Source organism: Salmo salar, chromosome ssa22 (assembly GCF_905237065.1).
Source record: "Salmo salar chromosome ssa22, Ssal_v3.1, whole genome shotgun sequence".
Lineage (NCBI taxonomy): Eukaryota > Metazoa > Chordata > Actinopteri > Salmoniformes > Salmonidae > Salmo > Salmo salar.
Genome location: NC_059463.1, coordinates 4525476 through 4546817, shown reverse-complemented (window position 1 = coordinate 4546817; position 21342 = coordinate 4525476).

The window sequence follows — 21342 nt, the reverse complement described above, 5'->3', positions numbered from 1 at the left end:
TCAAACATATGACTATTTCACAGCATTTTAAAGATAAGACTCTCCTTTATCTAACCACACTGTCCGATTTCAAAAAGGCTTTACAACGAAAGCAAAACATTAGATTATGTCAGCAGAGTACCAAGCCAGAAATAATCAGACACCCATTTTTCAAGCTAGCATATAATGTCACAAAAACCCAGAAGACAGCTAAATGCAGCACTAACCTTTTATGATCTTCATCAGATGACAACCCTAGGACATTATGTTATACAATACATGCATGTTTTGTTCAATCAAGTTCATATTTATATCAAAAACCAGCTTTTTACATTAGCATGTGACGTTCAGAACTAGCATACCCCCCGCAAACTTCCGGGGAATTCGCTAACATTTTACTAAATTACTCACGATAAACGTTCACAAAAAGCATAACAATTATTTTAAGAATTATAGATACAGACCTCCTCTATGCACTCGATATGTCCGATTTTAAAATAGCTTTTTGGTGAAAGCACATTTTGCAATATTCTAAGTACATAGCCCAGGCATCACGGGCTAGCTATTTAGACACCCGGCAAGTTTAGCCTTCACCAAAATCAGCTTTACTATTATAAAAGTTTCATTACCTTTTGTTGTCTTCGTCAGAATGCACTCCCAGGACTGCTACTTCAATAACAAATGTTGGTTTGGTCCAAAATAATCCATCGTTATATCCGAATAGCGGCGTTTTGTTCGTGCGTCCCAGACACTATCTGAAATGGTAAATCAGGGTCGCGCGCATGGCGCAATTCGTGACAAACAAAATCTAAATATTCCATTACCGTACTTCGAAGCATGTCAACCGCTGTTTAAAATCCATTTTTATGCCATTTTTCTCGTAAAAAAGCGATAATATTCCGACCGGGAATCTCCTTTTAGCTAAACAGAGGAAAGTAAACAAAGCTTTCGGTCGACGCGGGCACGAGCCTGAGTCTCACAGTACTGTAACCAGCCACTACCCAAACGCGCTACTTTTTTTCAGCCAGAGCCTGCAAAGCCACGATTCAGCTTTTTACCGCCTTCTGAGACCCTATGGCAGCCGTAGGAAGTGTCACGGGACAGCTAAGATCCTCACTCTTCAATAAACAGAGACAAGGAGAACGACACCTTGTCAGACAGGCCACTTCCTGCCTGAAACCTTGTCAGGTTTTTGCCTGCCAAATGAGTTCTGTTATACTCACAGACACCATTCAAACAGTTTTAGAAACTTTAGGGTGTTTTCTATCCATATGTAATAAGTATATGCATATTCTAGTTACTGGGTAGGAGTGGTAACCAGATTAAATCGGGTACGTTTTTTATCCAGCCGTGAAAATACTGCCCCCTAGCCATAACAGGTTAACAAATGGTTTTAATGGAATTGACCCCAAACCAATGCTGAAGCTTACTCTCTGGGAACATGTAGACATACAACTCATATGTAAGGGAAGACCCCCATGAATTGGACAAATATTAATGGGAACATATTGGCACTGTACGAAACATACACACGATGTCCAAAACCACTCATTTGGATGCCGATTCATCCAAATCATATGGCAAATGCCATATGGCAAATGCCAAGTGTCACACTGCAAAAATCCAATAGATGGCGAGCACGCTCCACCAAAACGTTTTCTTATTGCAGTTGTAACACAAGTCAAGTCCCAAGAGTCAAATTTTGGCAAGAAAATTTTGTTCCGAAAACGTATCACCCCCTTAAAAAAGTGCTTTCTGGACCGTTTTTCGAAATTCTTTCAATTTTTGTTGTCAATTACACATGTATAAGAACTGTATGAACATACTTTTGTCATTTTATTGACATAATTTTTTTTGCTTGTACATAAGGCATATGTTTTGTCCATTTGCAATATGATTTCATAGGAAGTCAAAAGTCGAAGTCAAAAGTCACTTTTTGCCAAATGCCATAAGAAATGTCCAACTGCAACATGAAAGTATTGAATGTGCCAAATCAGGATGTTTGTCCATTTGCCATGTATGATCATAGGAAGTCAGTTTCCCAACCCAAAAGTCAGTGAACCATGTCCAAATGGCATTTATAATGCCCAAATGATATATAGCCCTATGTTAAGACATGAATCAACCTAGATGGTCTATTTGTCATGTATGATGAGGGAGAAGTGGGACTCTGTTGCTTTTAACATTTTTAACGAATTTGACATGCTCAGAATGCATAATTGACTGGCCCGATGATCTCGGGATGGCTGTGCAGTGACTGTGGTTTTTTAATGATTTTTTGAAAAACGTCCAAAATGACCATTACCATCATGAATTTGACATGCTCAAAAATACTGCAGAAATGCTAAATTGACTGGCCCGATGAACTCGGGATGTCCGGGAAGTGACTGTGGTTTCTCTCCATCGCTCATTGTGTTGATTTCATCATGTCCATTTGGTGATGTTTTTTCACTATTGAATCATATTGCAAATGTACAGTACATTTTCAATATGTTTCAATGGGCATTTTCCATCACGAATTTGACATGCTGAAAAATACTGCAGAAATGCAAAATTGACTGGCCCGATGAACTCGGGATGGCCGGGCAGGCAGTGACTGTAGTTCCTCTCCATTGCTCATTGTGGTGTTTTCATCATGTCCATTTGGTGATGTTTTTTCACTATTGAATCATATTGTACAATATGTTGCAATTTGTTGCAATATTTTTCAATGGGCATTTACCATAATGAATTTGACATAATCAAAGATATTGCAGATTGGTAGCCCCGATTTGAAATCCGACTTCGTATTTGAAAAGCAGACAAGTAGGGGAATATTTTATATTGGAGACATTTTCACTACTGTTTGAGAGCTTTTCTTGGAAATCTGATGGGATAAATTACTGATTTACAGTTCAGTAAACTGCAGTTTTTTGAGAAAGTTTGAAAACACGTGGTAACATTAGTAAAACTGCTGTAACGTAAGTTCCATACTGAATAAACTGTCTCCGCATTTGACAAGCAGAGAAATAGAGCAAGGTTTTAATCCCAAATATTTTTGTCTAACTATTTGGTTTAGAGGTCAAAATGATAGTTGTTTGGAAATGAATGAATCTGCTGACTTCTGACATGATTTACAGAAGCTTGAACGACAGGAGATGGGTTTCAAAAATGGCACAAGTTAGCCCCGATTTGAAATCCGACTTCGTATTTGAAAAGCAGACAAGTAGGGGAATATTTTATATAGGATAATTTTTTTTCACTAAAACGTTGCTAAAGGGGTCAAAACGGCAGTTGTTTGGGAAAGTTTGAAAAACACGTGGTAGTGCAGTTAGTAAAACTGCTGTAACGTAAATTCCATAATGAATAAACTGTCTTCGCATTTGACAAGCAGAGAAATAGAGGAAGGTTTTAATCCAAAATATTTTTGTCTAACTCTTTGGTTTAGTGGTCAAAATAATAGTTGTTTGGAAATGAATGAATCTGCTGACTTCTGACATGATTGACAGAGGCTTTGTAACGATCGTTGTACGTAATGGACCAAGGTGCAGCGGGTTGAGTGCTCATCTTAATATTTATTGAACACTGAACAAAACAAAACAAGAAAACGATCGAACGCACAGTATTGCAGGCTACACACACAGCTATGCAAAAACAACTTCCCACAAGGGACATGTGAAAACAGGGCTACCTAAGTATGACTCTCAATCAGCAACAATGATGTACAGCTGTTCCTGATTGAGAGCCATACCAGGCCAACACAAAAAATACACAACATTGACAGAGCATAGAAATACAAAACATAGACATAACTAGAAACTCCAGAATACTCTAAACAAACACCCCTCTACATAAAACACATATCCTAATAAACCCCGAACCACATAAAACAAACACCCCCCTGCCATGTCCTGACCAAACTACAATAACAAATAACCCCTTTACTGGTCAGGACGTGACAGTACCCCCCTCCCAAAGGTGCAGACCCCGGATGCACCTCACACAAAAATTAAACACAAAAATAAACCCCCCAAACTAATGTCAGGGAAGGGAGGGTGGCTACCGTCACCGACGGTTCCCGTGCTACACCCCCCCTCCCCAATACTCCTGCTGTGGAGGTGGCTCAGGCTCTGGCCTTAGTCCCCCACCTAACCCGCTGAATACCTTGGGCTGAAGCGCTTCGCTGTAGACCTCGGGCAGAAGCGCTTCGCTGTAGACCTCGGGCAGAAGCGCTTCGCTGTAGACCTCGGGCAGAAGCGCTTCGCTGTAGACCTCGGGCAGAAGCGCTTCGCTGTAGACCTCGGGCAGAAGCGCTTCGCTGTAGACCTCCGGCAGAAGCGCTTCACTGTAGACCTCCGGCAGAAGCGCTTCGCTGTAGACCTCGGGCAGAAGCGCTTCGCTGTAGACCTCCGGCAGAAGCGCTTCGCTGTAGACCTCGGGCAGAAGCGCTTCGCTGTAGACCTCCGGCAGAAGCGCTTCGCTGTAGACCTCGGGCAGAAGGGAGCTCAGAAGGGGACTCTGGGAGCTCCGGACTGTAGTGCGACTCTGGGAGCTCCGGACCGTAGGGCGACTCTGGGAGCTCCGGACCGTAGGGCGACTCTGGGAGCTCCGGACCGTAGGGCGACTCTGGGAGCTCCGGACCGTAGGGCGACTCTGGGAGCTCCGGACCGTAGGGCGACTCTGGGAGCTCCAGACCTTAGGGCGACTCTGGGAGCTCCGAACTGTAGGGCGACTCTGGCTGCGCCGGTTCCAGACTGAAGGGCGACTCTGGCTGCGCCGGTTCCAGACTGAAGGGCGACTCTGGCTGCACCGGTTCTGGACTGTAGGCCGTCTCACTCGGTCCCGGACCGTTGGCCATCTCACTCGGTCCCGAACCGTAGGCCGTCTCACTCGGTCCCGAACCGTAGGCCGTCTCACTCGGTCCCGAACCGTAGGCCGTCTCACTCGGTCCCGGGACTGTAGGCCGTCTCACTCGGTTCCGGACTGTAGGCCGTCTCACTCGGTTCCGGACTGTAGGCCGTCTCACTCGGTCCCGGACTGTGGGCCGTCTCACTCGGTCCCGGACTGTGGGCCGTCTCACTCGGTCCCGGACTGTGGGCCATCTCTAGATGGGGATTTTTATGTCAATTACACATGTATAAGAGCTGTATGAACATGCTTATGATGTTTTTTATTGACGTCGTTTTTTGGGTTGCTTTTGGTTGTGCACAAGGCATATGTTTTGTGCATTTGGAATATGATTTCATAGGATGTCAAAAGTGACATATTTGCTTGTGCATAAGGCATATGTTTTGTGCATATGGAATATGATTTCATAGGAAGTCAAAAGTGTCATATTTTTTTCTTTTTTTTGCCAAATGCCATTAGAAATGTGCAAATGAAATGTCCAATTCTTTTTTTGTCAATTATACATGTATGAAAGTATTGAATGTCCGTTTGCCATGTACGATCATAGGAAGTCGGTTTCCAAACCCAAAAGTCAGTGAACCATGGTCCAAATGGCATTTATACTGCCCAAATGATATATAGCCCTATGTTAAGCCATGAATCAACGCAGATGGTCTACTTGTCATGTATGATGAGGGAGAAGTGGGACTCTGTTGCTTTTAACATTTTAAACGAATTTGACATGCTCAGAATGCATAATTGACTGGCCCGATGATCTCGGGATGGCTGTGCAGTGACTGTGGTTCCTCTCCATCGCTCGTTGTGTTGATTTCATCATGTCAACTTTGGTGATATTTTTTGCTGTTGAATCATATTGCAAATGCGCGTTACATTTGCAATATTGCGCGTTACGTTTGCAATATGATTCAATGGGCATTTAGCATCACGAATTTAGGCATGCTCAAAAATACTGCTGAAATGCATAATTGACTGTCCCGATGATCTCGGTATGGCCGGACAGTGACTGTGGTTCCTCTCCATGGCTTGATGGTGACATGAGAGAAGTGGGAATGTCATTTCTTAGCGATTTTTTGAAAAATGTCCAAAATGACTAGGGGCGCCCCATACTGGATGGGCACTGATTGGGGGTGCTCCCTACCCAACCGTGGACCCCTTGCACCCCCCCTAAAGGCATTTAAAACCATTCTAAAAAAATTCTCCTGATAACCCATTTCAGGTGCACGGATGCGCATTTGCAATATGTTTCAATGGGCCTTTACATCACGAATTTGGCATGCTCAAAAACACTGCAGAAATGCATAATTGACTGTCCCGATGAACTGGGGATGGCCGTGCAGTGACTGTGGTTCCTCTCCATCGCTCGTTGTGTTGATTTAATCACGTCAACTTTGGTGATATTTTTTGCTGTTGAATCATATTGCAAATGGGCGTTACGTTTGCAATATGATTCAATGGGCATTTAGCATCACAAATTTAGGCATGCTCAAAAACACTGCAGAAATGCATAATTGACTGGCCCGATGAACTCGGGATGGCCGTGCAGTGACTATGGTTCCTCTTCATTGCTCGTCACCCAGCAGTCAGCGTCCATCAGTCAATTAGATGTCATTCTGACACCAAACTGATACCATCTGACACCAAATCCACTTTTTCCAACTCGTATAGAAGCCAACTATCATATATGTCAGAGAAGGCCCATAATTCACAGTGCTTTCAATTTTAAGAATTGACTGAATGACACATGGTTGAGTTGCGTGATTTTCACTATCTGCAGGTGGCCATATGACAATAGCTCTAGGCTGTTTTTAACAACTTCCGGTTGCTCCAGGAACCTTAGAATCGACACAGGTAGACCTCACAGTAGCCTGATGGATTGTTATAGAAGACAGGTTCATAAGGCATTCATAACCCACATAGGCTTCAGGTTGAATTTAGGAGAATAGTCAATGTATTGCTATGGGGAGAGACTTCATATTCAGGATGGGGAGAGAATGGTTTTAAATGCCTTTAGGGGGGTCACGAATTTGGCTCGCTCAAAAACACTGCAGAAATGCATAATTGACTGTCCCGATGAACTGGGGATGGCCGTGCAGTTACTGTGGTTCATCTCCATGGCTTTATGGTGACATGAGAGAAGTGGGACTGTCGTTTTTTAGCAATTTTTTGGGGAAAAATGTCCAAAATGACTAGGGGCGCCCCGTACTGGATGGGCACTGGTGGGGGTGCTCCCTACCCAACCGTGGACCCCTTGCACCCCCCTAAAGGCATTTAAAACCATTCTAAAAAATTAATCCTGGTAACCCATTTCGGGTCACCATGTGCACGGATGCGCATTTGCAATACGTTTCAATGGGCCTTAACATCACGAATAAGGCATGCTAAAAAACACTGCAGAAATGCATAATTGATTGTCCCAATGAATTGGGGATGGCCGTGCAGTGACTGTGGTTCCTCTCCATTGCTCGTTGTGTTGATTTCTTCATGTCAACTTTGGTGATATTTTTTGCAGTTGAATCATTTTGCAAATGCGCGTTACGTTTGCAATATAGCGCGTTACGTTTGCAATATGATTCAATGGGCATTTAGCATCACGAATTTAGGCATGCTCAAAAATACTGCAGAAATGCATAATTGACTGGCTTGATGAACTCGGGATGGCCGTGCAGTGACTGTGGTTCCTCTCCATCGCTCGTCACCCAGCAGTCAGCGTCCATCAGTCAATTAGATGTCATTCTGACACCAAACTTATACCATCTGACACCAAATCCACTTTTTCCAACTCGTATAGAAGCCAACTATCACATGTCAGAGAAGGCCCATAATTCACAGCGCTTTCAATTTTAACCATAAAAAAACATAAAACACATAGTTACGTTATATAGCTGCGGGTCCAGCTCTGACAATATGTGTAGGCCTATGTGAGGCGACCCCGAATCCCAAGTTTCGTCTCAATAGGTCATTCGGTGCCTGAGCAATGGCCTTAATTGGTGCTGAAAATCCACTTTTTCAGGGCGTTATTACGGGGTCCCTGAATGAGATATCGGACAGAGACATTGGGGTTCGTCTCTATGGGCCAAGGCAGTTTCAATGCACCTAGTCTTGCGACTCTGGGACATTTCTACATGTCGCCATGTCCGTGATATTCAAAATGAATTGAACATATTGCAAATGCACGAGGCTGTTTCTCGGTCTGAGAACCTTCTAGAGCCACATAATTCACCGTGCACAATCGACTTGAGCTCTAGAACAGGTTTCTAAAGTTTCAGAGCTCTAGGTCTGACGGTTCTTGAATCGTTTGAACAAAAGTAACTATTGAAGGCGGTATAAGCCTCTAAGCCCCACACTATGTCCCTATGGCCAAGCTGTGTGTGTGTGTTAGTTTTTTATGCAAAAAGAATAGACACACGTTGTCTTTGGGGTAGGCATATACAGAATCCTGAATATGAAGTCTTTACCTTAAGAATTGACTGAATGACAAAGGGTTGAGTTGCGTGATTTTCACTATGTGCAGGTTATATGACAATAGCTCTAGGCTCTTTTTAATAACTTCCGGTTGTCACAGGAAGCTCTTACTCCACACACGTTGTCTTTTGGGTAGACATAAACAGAATCCTGAATATGAAGCCTCTACCTTAAGAATTGACTGAATGACATGGTTGAGGTGCGTGATTTTCACTATGTGCAGGTTATATGACAATAGCTCTAGGCTGTTTTTAACAACTTCCGGTTGTCACAGGAAGCTCTTACTCAACACACGTTGTCTTTGGGGTAGACATAAACAGAATCCTGAATATTTAGTCTCTACCTTAAGAATTGACTGAATGACACATGGTTGAGTTGCGTGATTTTCACTATGTGCAGGTTATATGACAATAGCTCTAGGCTGTTTTTAACCACTTCCGGTTGTCACAGGAAGCTCTTACTCAACACACGTTGTCTTTGGGGTAGACATAAACAGAATCCTGAATATGAAGTCTCTACCTTAAAAATGTACTTATTTACAGAGGGTTGAATGAGTTTGTATTATTTCAGAAAATCACAGAAATCTTGCAGAGCTCAGAAACCCGCCTTGACGGGTTCATCTGAATACGCTGCAACTGGATCTATTCCTTTTTTGAAAAAAACTAATTTTTTTAACATCACCAAATGTACATTGTACGATTTCTCTTAAATGACGATAGATAAATGTCTGGTTATTTTTTTCCTGACACCGTAGGCTCATGTACTTTGAAATTAGCGCTCTATTTTCATTTTTGACCTTTAATCAAGAAAAATGGCTTTAACTCAAAAAGCGTTGAGGCCTCGACTCCATCTTGTTCGGGGCCAACTGCCCATTATGCCAAACCTATGCTCGCCAAGTTTCGTCTTCGAAGTCTTTTCCGTTTAGGAGAAAAGGCCACGTCGAGATTGGTGATGTTTGTTACATTTGCAATATGATTCCATTCACCCTCCATTCGCCCTCTGCTGTTATTTTCCAGGACAGGTGAAAAATGACCAAACTTTGAAAATGTTATTAAACGGAAACCGAACGTCCGAGAGACTTTGTTCGATGACTTCCCGGAAGAGCCGGCCCCGGTGCACGGCCCGGCACCGTCCGGGAATTTTACAAACGTTCGCGGACGTCTAGTAAGGGACCGTACATTTGCAATATGGACTTCCTCATCAGTCATACAGCAAGAGCCGAAATGTGCGCTTCATGGATGTCAGGTAATTTTCAGGTCAATGCCTGGAGGTCAGTCAGAATTGGTGTCAAGGGAGTCTGTAGTAGTTTTTTCTACAAGTCACTGTGTCTTCCACTATTGTAGTGGCGATAGGTATGAAGTCTATTTCATTGCTATGTTATCCACGGAGGAGATAAAGAGTACTTCCGTCATGAGGTTAAGTATTGGACCAGTCGTACGTGGTGTGATCATGGTTCATGACTTCAAATAATTTTCCTCCTGAATGGAGGGTCCTATTTATTAGTGACGTGTGTTAACCACTGGAACAGTGCACTGGAGATTCCCTTCCACGTGTTGCACTCTGAGTGACTCCTATGTCGCTGTTGTCAAGGGTAATTTGATTGGTTAGGTCTAACCTTCTTACTGATTGTAGCTGGACTGACTGTTGCTGGTATTGGTACTGGTACTCAAGGGGACTAGTTATCCTACCAATTTATTCTGAAATATTATACTACCGGAACACATGATTGGAGCATTTTACTAGTTGTATTGTAGTTGAACCTACACATGACAAGGAATGATTATTGTTGCCATTTGTTTTGGAGGTGGACAAGCCCACTGGACTTCCTTTACGACCAGTGTGGTACACCTCAGTACTATCTTAGATGTGTTCTAAGATAATCCCCATCTAGGGGTCTGTCTGCTCCTCACTGTTCTCATAGGGGAGTTTACAACTAGATTTGATTTATGCTCTGGCGGCCTCATATGGTGTTGTCCGTAGCCTCAAACCAAATCTCCTGGTGTTTGTGCTTCAAAACGCTCAGTGGCTGTCGAGGCATGTCAGTCACCACCGCGTCTGCGTGTGGCAACCTCTTCAGTACCTGCGAACTGAGACGAGGATATCCGTCTGTGATATCGCAGAGTGTTTCACCAGTGGGAGTCATCGGTCAGTTGCTGGACTGACGCCATTAGTGTCATTGTAAGGGGTGATAGTCCCCAACACAGCGGAAGGTGTATCATCGGAAGCAGAGTATACTCTGCGCATCGATGTTTTTCTTGCTGAGTGCTTGCGGAAATGTCCGAAGGGCAAGAGAAGTTCATCTCAACTACCGTATTGCATGACTGCAAGGAGGAGGGAAGTTGCTTTTTCAAAGAGACTGCTGGCTCGAAATCATTAAAAGAATGGTCAATCAGGTTGGCTGATGGAATGTGTCGAGATATCGTAATATCTCCTTGGATCGGATTCTGCAACGAGATTTCTAAACGTCTTTTTCCCAAGGGGTGCTTTCGACAGATGCCCCTCGTGAATGACCGCGTTGCAGCTAGCGTTACGGGAGGACAGTGTGGTCAGTGGAGAAGGCACTGTGGCCTGTGACCATACCTGGTTGGTTTTCCAATCCATCAATGGGAGTAACCGATCAAGTCTGCTCCAAGTTGGCTGGTAACATACACAGGGTGAACGAGCAATACGTCCTTGAAGTGTAGTTTCAGCATGACTCTCAATGTGAGAGGCGAGGTAGTCTGAGTGACCCCTTGAAGTTTAGTGTCGCATCGTTCCACTTTTAATCAACATTTAGTTGGCTTCAAAGCCCTTTTGAGATCATCGAACAATGTTTGAGAGATGAGTGATATTGTCGCACCCGAATCAATTAGCGCATGACAAGTTAAGCAGTCCTCCAGGACTGTTTCCAGGTATGGCTGTATAGATTCGTGGTTAGTGGACATATTCCCCACAAAGTGGAGTGGTCGTTCGCAACGACATGATGTGCCATTTCTGTTCAAGGTGGAAGCAGATTGACTTTTCAGATTTTGAGTGGGCTTGGCTTTAACGAAGCGTTTGACCTTTTTCTTCGCAACCTTTGTATCACAGTCTATAGACAAAGCCCGGGGGCTTGTTTCTTAATCAAGCGGGCCCTGGATAGGGTCTTGAATGAGAGCGGGAGAAATTGGAACTTTAACGTCCTTGCTATGGGTGTTAATTCCTGCGGACCTGGTGTCCGGTAATTCCCCGTCTAGTCCTTGTGACTTATCTTTTACCCTTTTCTCAAATTGTTCTCGCTTTAGTTTTTCCCGTAGTGGAACTTCTGGAGAACATTGGTCTACGTTTTGATCGTCCTTCAACCCTTTGTTACCCTTGTGCTCTGACACTTTTTGTGGGTTGGGTGCAGGAACGTAGCGAACAGGTCGATTGTAGCGGTAGTCATGTTGATGGCAACGTACTTTACAGTTATTTCGATCGCGGAGGTTATTGGATTCATGGTTTCGTGCTAGAAACTGTTGTTGTGCGTCATCTCTCAACGCTCCAATACCTGATAATGCACCCTCTAACTGGAGTGAGTGCTCCTGGTCAAACTTCAAAACCGAGTGGTCAGGGCTCTTAGCGTTGTGAACTTTTGCTGACTCAAAAGCTGTGCTTGCAAGCTCTCTGAGTTGTAAGATAGGCAAGCCAACGTGGGCTGCAGGGCCCAAGTAGGTAATGAAGGTGGGATACATGTTTGACAAAAACATTTGTTTAACGTCTTACATCTAGGCGTTCCGCTAGCGGAACCCCGTTCCGCCAGCGGGACACCTAGCCAAGAGCCAATGGGATCACATGGCGCGAAATACAAAAACTACTAAAATAACACAATTCCATTTTCTCAAACAATCAACTATTTTACACCATTTTAAAGATAAGACTCTCGTTAATCTAACCACATTGTCTGATTTCAAAAAGGCTTTACAGCGAAAGGAAAACATTAGATTATGTTAGGAGAGTACATGGACACAAATAATCACACAGCCAATTTCCAAGCAGGGAAATATGTCACAGAAACCGGAAACATAGCTAAATTATGCACAAACCTTTGACGATCTTCATCAGATGACACTCCTAGGACATTATGTTACACAATACATGTATGTTTTGTTCGATAAAGTTAATATTTATATCCAAAAACAGCATTTTACATTGGCGCTTGATGTTTAGAAAATGTATTTCCCACCAAAAACATCCGGTGAATTTACAAAAATACTCATCATAAACCTTGACAAAATACACAACAATTATTTTAAGAATTATAGATAGACTACTCCTTTATGCAACCGCTGTGTCAGATTTTAAAATAGCTTTACGGAGAAAGCACATTTTTCAATATTCTGAGTACATAGCTCAGCCATCACGGCTAGCTATTCAGACACCCGCCAACTTCGCGGTCACCTAAACTCAGAATTAGTATTAGAAATATTGTATTACCTTTGCTGATCTTCGTCAGAATGCACTCCCAGGACTGCTCATTCCACAACAAATGTTGGTTTTTGTTCGAAATATCCATATTTATGTCCAAATACCTCCGTTTTGTTTGTGCGATCACGTCACTATCCAAAGGGTAACGCGCGAGCGCATTTCGAGACAAAAAGTCAAAATGTTCCATTACCGTACTTAGAAGCATGTCAAACGATGTTTAAAATATATTTTTATGGTATTTTTATTTTAACGTAAAATTGCGATAATATTCCAACCGGTTAATAGTGTATTCATTCAAGGAGGCAAAGAAAAACACAGTGCTCGCGGGATCGCGCATATCCAATCTCTTTGTCCCCAGGCAGACCACTGAGAAACTGAGCTACTATACTCTGCCCAGAGACAGGAGAAGGCTCAATCCACGTTCTGAAGGCTTTAGACAGCCAATGGAAGACTTAGGAAGTGCAACGTTACCCATAAGTATTTGTAGTTTCTCTAGTGATTCAAAAGTAGAACTACAGTTCTCAGACCTGACACTTCCTGCTTGAAATTTTCTCAGGTTTTTGCCTGCCATATGAGTTCTGTTATACTCACAGACACCATTCAAACAGTTTTAGAAACTTCAGAGTGTTTTCTATCCAATTATGGGCCAGAGTAGTAACCTGTTTAAATTGGATACGTTTTTCATCCGGCCGTGAAAATACTGCCCCCTATACCCCAACAGGTTAAATGGTAACAGGTCTTCCATTCCTGTTTCAGTGAGTAGGCCAAAGTAAGCTGAACGAAGCCTATGATAGTAAGCTTGTGGGTGTTCATTCCGAGCTTGTTTGACGGTGTTAGCCAGTGAGCTATCGTGTTTGCGAGTCGCAGAACCACTGAATTCTAATTTCAAAGCTGTGGCAAGTTTAGCGTAGTCATTTAGCACGTGTTGCTGTTGTAGACGAATTAACCTTGTCAGGTGTCTATTCGACGTTCGCTTCAACAGGTAAACCCTGTCAGAACCCGTAGAGTTCGGGTAGCCATCCAACACGTCCTCTATGTCAGCTAGGAACGTCTCAGTTTCGTTTGGCTGACCTGAAACGGGGTCAAAGGTGGAGAAATTCTTGACGAGTTTGTCAAGGTATTCCGCGCCAAGCAGGCGGAGAGGGTTGGCTTCATCCTGTGGAGAGATTGGGGCTGAAAGGCCAAGAGGAGAAGCCAAGCCTTGTTGTTGTTGGCCAAGAGGCGCCATATTACTCAGTGCCGAATGGCCAAGAGGAGAAGACTGAGGGACACATGAGGGAGGCAAAGTCTGAAACCTATCATCTTTACTCCTGTGAGTACAGGGCTCCGGTTGCTTGGGTTGGTAGTCACACTGTAGAACGTGACCATTCTGGACTTCCTCCAGATGGTACCTAAGGGTGGTATTCTGCTGCATTGCAGAGTCCACTTGAGCGCTTAGAGTACTAATTTTGGACACGTGAGTGTCGCACTTGCTCCTTTCGGTCTCAAACTTATCTGTCAGGGTTTGCAGATAAGAGGTCGAGTACGGAGCGAGAGATTCAGGGATGAGATTTCCTCCGCTTGCTTAGAAATCAATATTTCCATCCTCATCACCTGAGTTCTCCCATCATTCATTTGGTCAGTGACTTCAATAAGTTCTGCTGATTTGTCATCCAACTTTGTCATTGTGTTCATTAAATCTAACCACACTGTCCGATTTCAAAAAGGCTTTACAACGAAAGCAAAACATTAGATTATGTCAGCAGAGTACCCAGCCAGAAATAATCAGACACCCATTTTTCAAGCTAGCATAGAATGTCACATAAACCCAAATCACAGCTAAATGCAGCACTAACCTTTGATGATCTTCATCAGATGACAATCTTAGGACATTATGTTATACAATATATGCATGTTTTGTTCAATCAAGTTCATATTTATATAAAAAAACAGCTTTTTACATTAGCATGTGACGTTCAGAACTAGCATACCCCCCGCAAACTTCCGGGGAATTTGCCAACAATTTACTAAATTACTCACGATAAACGTTCACAAAAAGCATAACAATTATTTTAAGAATTATAGATACAGAACTCCTCTATGCACTCGATATGTCCGATTTTAAAATAGCTTTTATTAAAAAAGTGTCGGTATCTCCGGCAGTTCGTCTGGGTCACTCACAGGCTTTGATGAAAGGAAATGCCCTTTACCCTCTCCAAAGAATGACCATGAAAACCTTTAGCATACCGGTGGGCAGTAGAATCTGCAGTCAATAAAACCTTTTTCTAGGCCCCTTACCCCGCTACATGGTTATAGGTTTGGTTGATCACGCCTCTAATACGGGCAGCTTACATAAAAACTCATTTAATTTTCAACACTTCAATGCAGAGTATGTAGCTCTCTGTCAGGACGGACGTCAGGTCCCTGCTAAGGCTTTCCAACTGCAATTTACTAATAACATATCTGTGCGAGAATTTTACAATCTATTCCTGGCTACCGGGAGGCATCTAAAAGATCTCTCTTTACCTATTGACAGAAATGATTTTGCAGAGGGTTACACATTGTATGCTTTCAATTTATCACCTGATGATGACACCTCAGGAATTCTGTCTGTGGTGTCCCAAGGTAACCTCAGGCTGGAAATGCATTTCCGTACACCTTTAGCCTGTACAGTTAGCATGATTGTTTATGCATGCTCTGATTCAATCTTGGAAGTGAATGCCCGAAGACAAGTCTTAGTGGATTATTATTAAGGATCGTTGAGCAAAGACATGAATACCCAAGAGCTGGAAGGGCACATGAGCCGCTTGATTGGAAAAAAAATTGTGGAGTGTGTGATTGTGATGAATTACCTATTGAGAGATGGCCGGAGCGGCCGTCTATGTTTATCGTCAATACCCATCCTAAACACATGCCGGGTGAACATTGGCTAGTTGTGACATTAGAAGACGAAGGAGGAAGAAAAATCACAACTTTTTTTGATTCCTACGGCTTTCCCCCCAAATCTATTAAAGAGTTTTTGACCAAAAACGGATCAAAGATCTACTACAGCACAAACAAGTACAAGATAACCTTTCCACTACATGCGGTCAACACTGTGTATTCTACCTATGCCAAAGAGCCCGGGGAGTTTCTTTTGAAGATGATATGTCTATTTATAATGATGATTTGATAATGATGAGAATATCAAAAGTGTTCAAATATGTGTCCTTTAAGACCGTGTAATCAAGGCGTATGCTCACGTCAAATGTTTCAAGAATGCCACAAATGTTAAATTGCTTATTTTTTCAAATAAAATGTATTGAATTTAATCATAGTCATTCAAAAGTCTAACCACCCTGAGAGATCGGGATTAGGAAAAGGTCCGGAGACGTTCAGGGGGGTAAATGAGTTATCATCATCCCTTTCAAAGGGGGGAGGTGTTGTTGGGACATCTTTAGGGGTGCTGTAGCTCGTTGAAGGTTTCTGTTTTAAAGTTTGAATCTGTTGACGAAGCTTATAGTTGGGTACACCCGAGAGGGGAATGTTGAGGATTGCCAGGGCCTTAAGAAATTGACGCCACCTGGGAGGTCTTCTGTCATCAGCAACCTTGTGGGCTGCCGTGGTACTTTTAAGCAAGTCAAGCATATGTGAACCCTTGACAACAGCGCCCTGAAGGACAAACTCTCCTTTGTCATTCCAAGTAGCGGTCCCCTTTGAGTCTTTTATCTTGTTCATAATGTATCTAACAATTTTCCTGTTATGTGCCGGAACATGTGTCAACATGTCATGCATAACATTATCTTCAACAGGCATTTGATCTTCAGCCGGTAAGATTGCAGGTACAGGCATTACAGGGGCTTGGCTCTCTCTAGGCGTGTCATCTTTTAAAGGTTCCGGTAGAGAAAGCGTTAAATGGTTGGTCTCTCTCACCTTGTTTTACCAAGGCCAAATACTTTTGCAAGAGGTTTGTGTATTTTTGGACCTTATCATATGGGTTCAATCCTTTTCGGTTCAAAATATCCTTCATGGCCGTATCCAAATCATTTTCCGCTGTTTGTCTGATATTTCAGGACCCTGCATTTGTTTTTTAAGTCTATCCAACTCTTGTTGAGGCACCAAGTACATTTTATTTGCCATCACACTCTGTTTTCAACCCCCACGTCTGGCAGCAATAAGGCTGGTGATGAAGGGCACAGCTATAGTTAGCAAAGGCAGAAGAAAAACCCCTGACTGTTGTATGCTATATCTTTTCTTTTGAAGACTGCCCCTTTTATTGGCAAAGAGTTTGATCGCGGTCTTTTGTCTCTTGAATTTTTTTATTGGGTCAGGGTGAGTGGAATGCGTACTTTGAGAAGATTCAAAGCAATCTCACATAGGGATAATATGAGATCTGAAGAACAGTGACCCAAGATGGCCTTCCGTTCTTTAGTTGTAGCCCCAACTAGGCTTCTCAAGAAGGGCAGGTTTCTTTTTAAACGCAGAGACATAGCTTTACTTTTTAGGAATGTACGCAGCCAGCCACTCCCATGGGAACAGGCCGGTTCGGAGCCTCAGGTGTTCTGGAGTATTTGCTTTTAAATCCACGATTAAATAAGAAAATGGCGCTTTGGTAGCATCCTCATAGCTCTCCATAAAGTAGGATTTCCTTCCCGGGTACATCTGCTGAGCTAGAGTGTTAATGTGTAGTTTGTCTCTAGGGTTTTTGAACAAAACCATGTAATTTGCATTCAAACTAATGGTACGGCTACACATTCTGCACCAAATAAAGCACGGACAGGTTTCTATGATGAGTATATTGGGTAAAAGCTCGTGCAATGTCAGGATGTTCGCTACCTGCAAATAGCATATCGTCCAAAACCAGCAGATTGTTTTTATGAGGAGGTAAAAGTTCATCATCAGACAGGGATTCAGGTATTTCTTCAACAAACTTGATTTTTATTTTCTTCAACAGTTTGTCATACAAAGGTTGATAACACAAATAACACCACACAATATTGTCAGGGTTCTGAGATAATACATGTTCAGAATTCTCTAAAATACTTTTTACAAAACAAGTTTTACCACTATTGGAGGGGCCTGCGATTAAGGACGAAAATGGTAGTTGCAACCGGGGGTCAAAACCTTCTACAGCAGCCATTATATCTTAAGCTTTAAGACACACTGGGGCTTGTAGCATAAGTCAGTAGCCAAAGGGCAATGTGGTCCCGTCAGGTAAAAGCAGTCTCTTGTCATAGACTACCCTGCATTTTTTAGTAAGTGGGGCATTCCTTAGATGGAAGCCCTTTTTATCCCTAACAATTTTTTTTGTAGGAGCTCAAAATCTCCAAGTCACTATTCCGGTCGTTTATGAACCCCTCGACCAAGCGTGTTATTGATTCCAAGTTTACACGCGGGGCATTTTCATAGTTTTTAGTCACGCTTTTGGCTTTCAACACCACGTGATTGTCTTTAGTTCTAAAAGCATAGCTTTTGGGACCACAGGAGGACCATTCAGTGATATGGTCACCATCTTCGAGTTCACTAGAGAATTCAACTGTGACCCATACACCCGTCAGGGCTCTTTCATGATCTGAGTGATCACAAGGCTTTTCCTGGTTGTTGTTTTCACTGCAGGTGCGACAAAGGGGAAAGAAAAGTTTTCCTTGAGGTCCCTTGTAAGGCAACACTGGTATAAACAAACCCCTAGGAGGGTAGACAGTTGCTTTGATCAGACCAAAATAGTTTTGGGGTAAGTCAAAGTCGCAGTGAATAATTTCAGGATGCCCCATAGAATAGCATGAGGAACTCATTCCATGAGGATAAAGGGATGTAAAATATACATATCCTATTGTCTCGTCGGGTTGCGCTACATACCGCAATGTCAAAGCATTGGTACGGCCTCCATACAAGGCCTGTCATGGTTCCAAGGGTTCTGGTGTGTCAAAGCTGGAAAGGAAGGCTCGAACATGAGGATCAGACTTTGAGTGCGGTCCACTCATGCTCCCACATCACATTCACTTTCAACCCGTGAGTAGCCTGTAAATATTCCAATTTGTCTTGAAACTCTTGGTACATTTCCCCAAAAGTATTTTGGGTTAGGACATATATGGCCTGGGGCACAAAGTAAGATTTACAACCATGGAAGAAACAACCGGTGTACTCAAACACGGTCTCAACACCGTCAATCTGTATGTATCCATCTACATGATAAGGCCCAAACACCTTCTCACCCCTATTCAATGCATGCTGAATAAAAATGTCTTTATCCTGGGCCAAGTACTCCAACCATTGAATGGACCCACTAGAGTATGACTTGAATTGGCGTCGGTAGTTGTCAGGCGAGGGGATAGCTATAGATGCTGTAGGTAGAAAGTGTGTACGATAGGTTTTCATGCATGCCGATGCAATAGTTGTACAACTCCAGGGGTCAATGCCTGCATCTTTGATTACCTCTTCTCTGAATCTGAGGCATTCTTCACGAAGTATAACTACATCGTTGTCACAGTATGACTCCATCTCTTTGTGGAAATCAAAAGTGCTGTGACATACTGTTTCATACCATGTCATGAATCTCTCTCGCTCTTTGGGAGACATCTGATCACACCCGTACATTTCGGGGCTGTGATAACATCCAGTACAATGTAGATTCTCCTCAGATGTGAAGAAATGGGGAAACCAGCCTTTCACAGAGTTCTCAAAACCCAAGGCCTCAGGCATTTGAGCCAATCTCATGGGTAAGAAGCTTAAACTGTCAATGTATCTCTGGTTGAAGGCTGGGTCTATTAAACACAAGATTTTACTACCTTGGGCTATGACACTGGGTGCAACGCCTTGTTGTATCAAGGGGTTCAAAAGAAGGTAGGAGTCATAGGCTCTAGAATTGTGCGCTATAAACGTGAAATTTCTGTACTGGGGCTTTCTGAAGTGTTTTAGAAAGAGGAGTGCACAATTGGGCCCCGCTGCTGACCACTTTTCCCCCTTGAAAGTCATGGTAGATACAAAAATAGGCAAATGAACACCTGATTGCTGATTAGTCTCAAAATCATAAAACACGTATTTCTCTGAATGTTCATCTTCAGCCAAGGGCTGAATATAACACTCGTGTGGCACTTCTTGAACCACTTCTGCGTCTCTGCTTTTCAAAGGCCCTTTACAGATTGGGCAATGTATGATTCCACACACATGAGGTTTAAGGTTGTAATTTCAATGGTATTTTGGACATTTCTTGTTAATGTCACAACTGCTTCCAGATTTACAGGCCTTGGGGTGCATTTTTCAATTTTGTGTTTTTCGTAACAGTAGGCCGAACGACATGTGCGGTGACAATCCGCACAGGGTGTCAGGTTTAAGGGTTGCATCGGACAATTTTCATCCAGACATACTGAACAGTTATAACAGCACGAGTGCCCCCCCTTTTGGGTGTAGCCTGTATGACAGGCTGGACACACATATGGTGCACCTAAAAACATGGTGATGTTGGTAATAGCATAATAATGGTCGTTTGCACATAAAAGTACAGAATCTGAGGATGAGGTTGTGGGTTGTTTTGGAATTTCAAGAGAGCTGCATTAGCTCTACTGTGGTACAAAACCACAATCTTGATGTTCAGAAAGTTTTCAAATTTGACTATGTCAGAGAATGCCACTGCATCCTGTATATCTGTATATCATCTCCGGCGCGGCCCACGCTTGGATTGCGTCCTACCTGACAGGTCGCTCCTACCAGGTGGCGTGGCGAGAATCTGTCTCCGCACCATGCGCTCTCACCACTGGTGTCCCCCAGGGCTCTGTTCTAGGCCCTCTCCTATTCTCGCTATACACCAAGTCACTTGGCTCTGTCATATCCTCACATGGTCTCTCCTATCATTGCTATGCAGACGACACACAATTAATCTTCTCCTTTCCCCCTTCTGATAACCAGGCGGCGAATCGCATCTCTGCATGTCTGTCAGACATATCAGTGTGGAAGACGGATCACCACCTAAAGCTGAACCGCGGCAAGACGGAGCTGCTCTTCCTCCCGGGGAAGGACTGCCCGTTCCATGATCTCGCCATCACGGTTGACAACTCCCTTGTGTCCTCCTCCCAGAGTGCTAAGAACCTTGGCGTGATCCTGGACAACACCCTGTCGTTCTCCACTAACATCAAGGCGGTGACCCGATCCTGTAGGTTCATGCTCTACAACATTCACAGAGTACGACCCTGCCTCACACAGGAAGCGGTGCAGGTCCTAATCCAGGCACTTGTCATCTCCCGTCTGGATTACTGCAACTCGCTGTTGGCTGGGCTCCCTGCCTGTGCCATTAAACCCCTACAACTCATCCAGAACGCCGCAGCCCGTCTGGTGTTCAACCTTCCCAAGTTCTCTCACGTCACCCCGCTCCTCCGCTCTCTCCACTGGCTTCCAGTTGAAGCTCGCATCCGCTACAAGACCATGGTGATTGCCTACGGAGCTGTGAAGGGAACGGCACCTCCATACCTTCAGGCTCTGATCAGGCCCTACACCCAAACAAGGGCACTGCGTTCATCCACCTCTGGCCTGCTGGCCCCCCTACCTCTGAGGAAGCACAGTTCCCGCTCAGCCCAGTCAAAACTGTTCGCTGCTCTGGCACCCCAATGGTGGAACAAGCTCCCTCACGACGCCAGGACA